This window comes from Cebus imitator, unplaced genomic scaffold (genome assembly GCF_001604975.1).
Source record: "Cebus imitator isolate Cc_AM_T3 unplaced genomic scaffold, Cebus_imitator-1.0 Scaffold94, whole genome shotgun sequence".
In the NCBI taxonomy this organism is placed as follows: Eukaryota; Metazoa; Chordata; class Mammalia; order Primates; family Cebidae; genus Cebus; species Cebus imitator.
Window position 1 is genome coordinate 6,057,171 of NW_016107409.1, and position 6,132 is coordinate 6,063,302.

At 45.9% G+C, this 6,132-nt stretch overlaps 2 pseudogenes; both read left to right on the forward strand.

Annotated features, from left to right (window-relative positions):
• Nucleotides 1-1,244: 1,244 nt before the first annotated feature.
• Nucleotides 1,245-1,753, forward strand: LOC108309495 (annotated as a pseudogene).
• A 1,876-nt stretch (nt 1,754-3,629) lies between these two features.
• On the forward strand, nt 3,630-4,034 carry LOC108309496 (annotated as a pseudogene).
• The last annotated feature ends 2,098 nt before the right edge of the window (nt 4,035-6,132 follow it).

Sequence of the window (6,132 nt, forward strand, 5' to 3'; positions counted from 1 at the left end):
TCCTGTAAGAGTTGGTTGTTTAAGGCCAGGCATGGTGGCTCATGGCGGCTCACACCTGTAATCTCGGGTCTTTGGGAGGCCGAGGTGGGTAGATCACCTGAGGTCAGAAGTCTGAGACCACCCTGGCCAACATGGCAAAACCCTGTCTTTACTAAAAATACAAAAATTAGCCAGACATAGTGGGGCGCCTCTGTAGTCCCAGCTACTTGGGAGGCTGAGGCAGGAAAATCACTTGAACTGAAGAGACGGAGGTTGCACTGAGCTGAGATTGTGCCACTGTACTCCATCCTGGGCACCAGAGTGAGTCTCTGCCTCAAAAAAAAAAAAAAAAAAAATAAAAATAAAAAAAAAAAAAAAAAAAAAAGAGTTGGTTGTTTAAAAGGGTGTGTGGCACCCACTCCCTCTTTCTCCTCTCCTGCCGTATGAAACGTCCTCTCCCCCTTCACCTACCTTCGTGATTGGAAGCTTCCTGAGGTCACCAAAAGTGGATGCTGGTACTATGCTTCTCAAAAGCCTGCAGAACTGTGAGTCAAATAAACTTCCTTTCTTTATTAATTATCCAGCCTAAGGTATTCTTTTGTAACAACACAAATGAACTAAGATAGTGTGTCATGGAATTTAAGCAAATGGCATTTCGCCCCAAGCTTTGGAAAAGCCAAGAACCTATGTTCCCTGGGTTTGGGTAGGGCAGTTTCCCGGCTCTCAGCAGCAGAAGTGAAGAGACCTCCTCTTTCTTCTAGAGTTTTTCCTGACCATGCTCTGCTCTCAAGTTCAAATCCCAGCAGAGAGAATCCCATTGGCCCACCTTGACCCAAAGTCTCTAGCTTTGGAAAAGGTCCCTCAAGGCCACAGGGCAGGATCACGGAGAGCAGACATTACTACTAATCAATTTTCAGGGAACAGAAATCTCTGGGTTCTGGGGAAGCCACAGAAAAACATATGGCTCACGCCTGTAATCCAAGCACTTTGGACGCTAAGGCGGGCAGATCACCTGAGGTAGGGAGTTCAAGACCAGCCTGACCAACATGGTGAAACCCCATCTTTTGAAGAAAAAAAAAGAAAGAAAGAAAGAAAAATAGGTTTAGTACAATATGCCTACCCAAGACTTTAGGTGATGCTGCAGCATAAAGCAGGTAGGCAGGAATCAAAGCCAAAATTTCTCAGTTATTGCTTCCCTGAGACCTCGGAGGAGGCCAAGGTGCAACCTTCTTTGGTAGTCCTGAATACAGCCAGCTGCCTCCACCATGTCACTGAAATTTGACCACAACAAGCTCAAAGTCGTATACCTGAGGTGCACCGGTGGTGAAGTCGGTGCCACTTCTGCGCTGGTCCCCAAGATCAACCCCTGGGTCTGTCTCCAAAAAAGTTGGTGATGACATTGCCAAGGCAATGGGTGACCGGAAGGACCTGAGGATTATAGTGAAAATGACCATTCAGAAGAGACAGGCCCAGTTTGAGGTGGTGCCTTCTGCCCCTGCCCTCATCATCAAAACCCTCAAGGAACGACCAAGAGACAGAAACAGAAAAACATTAAACACAGTGGGAATATCACTTTTGATGAGATCGTCAACACTGCTCAACAGATGCGGCACTGATGTAGCCAGAGAACTCTCTGGAACCATTAAAGAGACCCTGGGACTGCCCCGTCTGTGAATTTGAAGGCTACCAAACTCATGACATCATAGACGACATCAACAGTGGTGTTGTGGAAAGCCCAGCTAGTTCAGAAGTACAAAGGAAAATATTTCAATAAAGGATCATTTGACAACTGGTGGAAGAAAAATAACACATTCCCTTTAAATTCTCTATCTTCCAGATATATGAGTAACATGTATTTGACATGTAAATGACACATGCATTCTGAAATATTTATGAGTAAAATGGTAAAATGTCTGAAATTTTTCTTTGAAATGTTCCAGGGAAAAAGAGGGGTGGGACCAGATAAAATAAGGGCAAATGTTAATGTTTGTTGGAGTAGAATTTCACTGGGGACTCGCTCTACTCTTCTCCCTACTTTTCTCTATTTTTGAAAATGTTAGACATGATGGCTCATGCCTATAATCCCAGCACTTTGGGAGGCTAAGGCAGGCGGATCACTTGAGATCAGGAGTTCAAGACCAGCCTGGCCAACATGGTGAAACATTGTCTCTACTAAAAATACAAAAATTAGTCAGGCATGGTGGTGCACGCCTACAATCCCAGCTACTCAGGAGCCTGAGGCAGGAAAATCTATTGAACCCAGGAGGTGGAGGTTGCAGCGAGCTAGATGAGGCCACTGCATTCCAGCCGGGGCAACAGAGCAAGACTCTGTCTCAAAAATAAAAAAAAAAGAAAATGTTTATTTAAAAGTTACAAAAATACAAAGGAATGATTCTGCTTAACTAAGCTCCTTCATTGGGTCTTTTTAAAATGAATCTATTTTACTATGTGGATTATTTTTGGTGATTTCCTACTCTCCTTGTTACCTCCATTATTTGATGTTTCCTGAAGGCCAGAATGACTCCATCAGTCTTACAAGTATGCACTGTGGTGCTCTCATGGGTTGGGCAATGTCTCTTCCTTCCAGGTGAGCTCATAGCCCTGGCTGTTTTGGGTACTTGCCTGTGTATTACCTTCCCCACTGGTTCTTTGCACAGGGTTCCACAGAATGTTCCAGCAACTCTTGTTTCTGTGGTTGCTCTGTTGACCCTCTGAGGTTGACCCTTCTGTGATGGGATGACATGGCCCCAAAGAACAACTGGAGTGAGAGCTCAGGAAGCTCTTGGGGCATTTGTGCCTGCAAGTGGCACATTTTCCCCGGCATCTGATGCCCAGCATTCCCTCAAACATTGGTTGATTGCCCTGCAACCAGGCCAGGTTCTAAAAGAAATTGAGAACAACCTTTATTTTTGACCCAACGGGAAAGAAGGAACAAGAAAGACGGCTTGCTGTGGGCCCCAGCACAGGTGGGGTTGGCCAGGTCAGGCAGCTGGTGGCAGGTGCCCAGTAGGCTTGCTTTCCAGCAGTTCCATTAACACTTGGCAAGTTTCACTCCCCTTCAGCATTTGTAACATGCAATTGTTGACATAACTAATATTACCTCATTCTCTTAGGCTTGTGTGTTCCCTTGCCACTGTAGTCAGAACTCAGGATCTACAGGGCTTATTTTTTGTATGTGTGGTGTTTGTATTTGGCAGGGAGACAGTTTAGCCTTCCCCTTCTGCCCCCCACCAAATCCTCTCACCAAAACCATGGCCCCCTCATTTTTTTCCTTTCTGGATTGATATTAAGCACTTAATGTAATTGCCTCAGGGGAAAAAAAACAGCCGAAGATATACAATCAGCCACACCATGGCCTCATATTTCAAAACCTGCCTGGCTTCTTTTTCAATGCTCCTTTACAGGGTGTGAAATCACTCATGCCATGGCTGAGCCTCCTACAGCATGGTAGAGACACACATCTCATCCCACTCCAGAAATACAGCCAATTACTTGATTCCTCCTCCTTCCCTGTCCCTCCCCCACCTCCCCGACCCCAGCTCTTTACCCCACATCTTCCCAGTTGGCCCTTCTCCAGTAGCCTTTCACTTTTAATTTGGCAGCTTGCTCTCTGATTCTCCTTTGCTTTCCATAAAGAAACCATGACTAGGGACAGGCCGCCATCATGAACGACACGGTAACTATCCGCACTAGAAAGTTCATGACCAACCGACTACTTCAGAGGAAACAAATGGTCACTGATGTCCTTCACCACGGGAAGGCAGCAGTGCCTAGGACAGAAATTCAGGAAAAACTGGCCAAAATGTCCAAGACCACCCCGGAGGTCATCTTCGTACTTGGATTCAGAGCTCATTTTGGTGGTGGCAAGACAGCTGGCTTTGGCGTGACTGATGATTCCCTGGATTATGCAAAGAAAAATGAACCCAAGATGGACTTGCAAGATGTGGCCTGTGTGAGAAGAAAAAGACCTCAAGAAAGCAATGAAAGGAACGCGAGAACAGAATGAAGGAAGTCAGGGGACCACAAAGGCCAATGTTGGTGCTGGCAAAAAGTGAGCTGGAGATTGGATCACAGCCGAAGGGGTAAAGGTGCTGAACAGATGTCATCTGTGGCTGTGGTGGATTTTTTCAGGAGAAGCTTAATAAACTAAAAACTTTAAAAAGAAAAAAAGAAAGAAACCATGACTAAACCGTTAGCAGTCCATCCTCCTCCCCAGTGTCAGCCTGCACCTGCGCCTTATCTTCCATGTCTGCTAGTGCCACTGGTATTCACTCCAGTTCATTCCTCAGGGTGTCTCCAGTCCTGAACGCTGGCTATTTTACCTGCCCTCCCTGCCACCTGTCCACCCTTGAAATTCATTTTTCTGCTGAAGCATGGACCCGGCTTAATGCAGATCCCTGCTTGCCTTCACGAAGCGGCACTCCCCTTCTCCCTTCTAGGGCCCTGAGCAGCAGTGAGAAACACAGAAAGCTTGGGGCAGTGTGTTCTTGCCGATCTATTGTATTAGAGGGTGGGACCAGGAGTAAAGCAGAAATAGCTTGGAAAAGTGAAACCTGTATCTAAATAAGTAAACAAGCCAACAGCTAAGCTAACGACACCCCACCTTTCACGCGGAGTCACAGTTGGCCGCTGAATATTGGAGTTTACTTTTATACTCACTGATGGAGTATGAGCAGGGCTGGGGTTGAGGAGATGAAGGCAGAGGTGGACATAAAAGCAAAGGGGGCAGAGAATCTATAAACCAGACAGACAGGCCTTCACTGTGTGTTGCTTTGCTCATTTCCTGGCCCTGCGGAATCATCCCACGGCCATAGCCACGCGGGGTGAACCAGAAAATCTGAAATTCGAAAATTGTTCTCTGCCTCTGCTCTGTTCAATGTTTGGCTCGCTTGTTCTTATCACTTCTGTGATGTGCGTGTTGTGATACCTAGGAGGTAATGATATGGCTGTTACTGCTCCCTAGCAACCCTGCTTTCTAGAGAAAAATCAAAACACACACGTTTTCCCCCTTGATCCGACCTATTCCAATCAACGTTAACTTTGCTCTGAGCCTCTCCTTTGTGTACACACACCCACTCACACATCCAATGTTCTGACCTCCCATCTCTGTGCTACCTTCTGGTTAGTAGCTTAAAATCTGAATATAACCATCTCTTTTCTCCATAGGCTATGAGTTAAGGGTTTGTGATAGTGTGTCTCGTCAAGATGCTTACAGCTAGTTCAGAATGTTAACAAATAAGAATATACCAAGAAGATCTAAACACCAGGTTACACAAATGAGACACCTATTACCCCTTAGGGGATTTTTTTTTTTCTGTTTCTCTAACATAGAAAGCCTGGTTCTTTACTCTGGCCAGTTACTGTTTTTCAAAGACTCTATGCCTTATAGATTAACTTTGATCTTTATCTACAGTTAAAATGATGAGAAAGGCCAGGCGTGGTGGCTCATGCCTATAATCTCAGCACTTTGGGAGGCTGAAGCAGGTGGATGATCACCTGAGGTTGGGAGTTCAAGACCAGCCTGACCAACATGGAGAAACCCCATCTCTACTAAAAATACAAAATTAGCCTGGTGTGGTGGCGCATGCCTGTAATCTCAGCTACTTGGGAGGCTGAGGCAGGAGAATTGCTTGAACTGGGGAGGCGGAGGTTGTGGTGAGCTGAGATCACGCCATTGCCCTCCAATCTGGGCACCAAGAGTGAAAAACTCGGTCNAAAAAAAAAAAAAAAAAAAGAGAGAGAGTAACATCTGCCCTGCTTACTTCATGAGATTGTTATTATGAGGATAATTGAACTGAACCCAAGTAAACAAATATTTAGTGGGCACCTACTACCCTTCATGGAATTTAGGGACCAGCATAGGAGGAAAGTCAATACAGTTCACAATAAAGTGTCACATCCACTAAGCGCGATGGCTCACACCTCTTAATCCTCACATTTTGGGAGGCCGAGGTGGGTGCATCACCTCAGACGCCGAGGTCAGGAGTCCGAGGCTAGCCTGGTCAACATGGTGAAACCCTGTCTCTACTAAAAACACAAAAATTAGCCCAGCGTGGTGGTGTTCACCTGTAATCCCAGCTACTCTGGAGGCTGAGGCAGGAAAATCCCTTGAACCTGGGAGGCAGAGGTTGCAATGACCCGAGATTGCACCAC